This window comes from Lolium rigidum, chromosome 7 (genome assembly GCF_022539505.1).
Source record: "Lolium rigidum isolate FL_2022 chromosome 7, APGP_CSIRO_Lrig_0.1, whole genome shotgun sequence".
In the NCBI taxonomy this organism is placed as follows: domain Eukaryota; kingdom Viridiplantae; phylum Streptophyta; class Magnoliopsida; order Poales; family Poaceae; genus Lolium; species Lolium rigidum.
Window position 1 is genome coordinate 350,729,293 of NC_061514.1, and position 3,026 is coordinate 350,732,318.

Consider the following 3,026-nt stretch of genomic DNA (forward strand, 5'->3'; position numbering starts at 1 on the left):
ACGAGCGAGAACTAAGCTTGGGGATGCTGATACGTCTCCGATGTATCGATAATTTCTTATGTTCCATGCCACATTATTGATGATATCTACATGTTTTATACACATTATATGTCGTATTTATGCATTTTCCGGCACTAACCTATTAACGAGATGCCGAAGAGCCGATTCGTTGTTTTCTGCTGTTTTTGGTTTCAGAAATCCTAGTAAGGAAATATTCTCGGAATTGGACGAAATCAACGCCCAGGGTCCTATTTTTGCACTTAGCTTCCAGAAGACCGAGGGGGAAAGGAAGTGGGGCCATGAGGCGCCGACACAACAGGGCGGCGCGGCCTGGGCCCTCGCCGCGCGGCCCTGGTGTGTGGGGCCCTCGTGTGGCCCCCCGCGTTGCCCTTCCGCCTACTTAAAGCCTTCGTCGTGAAACCCCCAGTACCGAGAGCCACGATACGGAAAACCTTCCAGAGACGCCGCCGCCGCCAATCCCATCTCGGGGGATTCCGGAGATCGCCTCCGGCACCCTGCCGGAGAGGGGAATCATCTCCCGGAGGACTCTTCACCGCCATGGTCGCCTCCGGAGTGATGAGTGAGTAGTTCACCCCTGGACTATGGGTCCATAGCAGTAGCTAGATGGTTTTCTTCTCCTCATGTGCTTCATTGTCGGATCTTGTGAGCTGCCTAACATGATCAAGATCATCTATCTGTAATGCTATATGTTGTGTTTGTCGGGATCCGATGGATAGAGAATACTATGTTATGTTGATTATCAATCTATTACCTATGTGTTGTTTATGATCTTGCATGCTCTCCGTTATTAGTAGAGGCTCCGGCCAAGTTTTTGCTCTTAACTCCAAGAGGGAGTATTTATGCTCGATAGTGGGTTCATGCCTCCATTAAATCCGGGACAGTGACAGAAAGTTCTAAGGTTGTGGATGTGTTGTTTCCACTAGGGATAAAACATTGATGCTATGTCCGAGGATGTAGTTATTGATTACATTACGCACCATACTTAATGCAATTGTCTGTTGTTTTGCAACTTAATACTGGAAGGGGTTCGGATGGTAACCTGAAGGTGGACTTTTTAGGCATAGATGCATGCTGGATAGCGGTCTATGTACTTTTTCGTAATGCCCAATTAAATCTCACAATACTCATCATATCATGTATGTGCATGGTCATGCCCTCTCTATTTGTCAATTGCCCGACTGTAATTTGTTCACCCAACATGCTATTTATCTTACGGGAGAGACACCTCTAGTGAACTGTGGACCCCGGTCCATTCTTTTACATTGAATACAATCTACTGCAATACTTGTTCTACTGTTTTCCGCAAACAATCATCATCCACACTATACATCTAATCCTTTGTTACAGCAAGCCGGTGAGATTGACAACCTCACTGTTTCGTTGGGGCAAAGTACTTTGGTTGTGTTGTGCAGGTTCCACGTTGGCGCCGGAATCCCGGTGTTGCGCCGCACTACATCTCGCCGCCATCAACCTTCAACGTGCTTCTTGGCTCCTCCTGGTTCGATAAACCTTGGTTTCTTTCTGAGGGAAAACTTGCCGCTGTACGCATCACACCTTCCTCTTGGGGTTCCCAACGGACGCGTGCTGTACGCGTATCAGAGCACAACAGCAAGTTTTCCCTTAGTAAGAACCAAGGTTTAAACGACCAGTAGGAGAAAGAAATCACTTCTGAAGGTGTTGCTGGCTGACTTTGGCAGGGCGCACTACCGGTGTCCGCAACAACGTGCAACCTGCACACAACACAACCAAAATACTTTGCCCGAACTTACAGTGAGGTTGTCAATCTCACTGGTTTTGCTGAAAACAAAGGATTAGACGTGTAGTGTGGAAAGATATGTTTATTTGCAGTGAAATAAAGAGAACAATGCTTTGCAGTTGCCGTGGGAGTTGGCAATAAAGAGAACATGTATTTGCAGTGTAAAAGAAAAGACCGGGGTCCACAGTTCACTAGAAGTGTCTTACCATAAAGATAAATAACATGCTGGGTAAACAAATTATAGCTGGAGAATTGACAGAATAAAGACTATACATGACAAGATGATTACTATGAGATTTATTTGGGAATTACAACAACATTCATAGACTGTAATCCAACTGCATCTATGACTAATAATCCACCTTCAGGTTAGCATCCGCACCCCTTTCTGTATTAAGTTGGAAGCAACAGAGTATTGCATTAAGTAAAGTGTGTAAAGTAAACAATAGAATTATCCTTGGATAAAGTATTGTTGTTTTCTCCCTATTAGCAACAACACATCTACAACCTTAGAAATTTTGTTACTCTTCCAGATTACTAGAGGCATGAGCCCACTTTCGAGCATAAATACTCCCTCTTGGAGTCACAAACACATACTTGACTAGAGCATCTACTAGCAACGGAGAGCATGCAAGATCACAAATAACATATAAACAAGTATATAATCAATCTCAACCATAGTATTCAATATTCATCGACTCCCGGCAAACACAATATGTAGCATTACATATAGATGATCTTGCTCATGATAGGAAACTCACAAGATCTAAACATGAATCATAATGAGGAGAAGACAACCATCTAACTACTGCTATGGACCCGTAGTCCAGAGATGAACTACTCACGCATCACTTCGGAGACGGGCATGGTGATGAAGAGGCCTCCAGTGATGATCTCCCTCTCCGGCAAGGTGCCGGGAAGAGCTTCAGAACCCTCCCGAGGTAGGGTCGACGATGGCAGCGGTTACGGAACTTTTCGTGGATGGAGGCTCAGGTGTATAGGTTTTTCCCGAACAGATGAATATATAGGCGGAAGGGCGAGGTCGGTGGGTGCCCGAGGGGCCCACACCATACCTAGGCGCGGCCAGGGGTGGGCCGCGCCTAGGGGTGGTGTGGCCACCTCCTGGCTCTTCTCTGTCTCCCCTCTGGACTCCGTCTTCGTGACTGTAAAATAGTAACTCCGGCTTTCGTTTCGTCCAATTCCGAGAATCATTCCTGTACAACTTTTCCGAAATACAAAAACAACATAA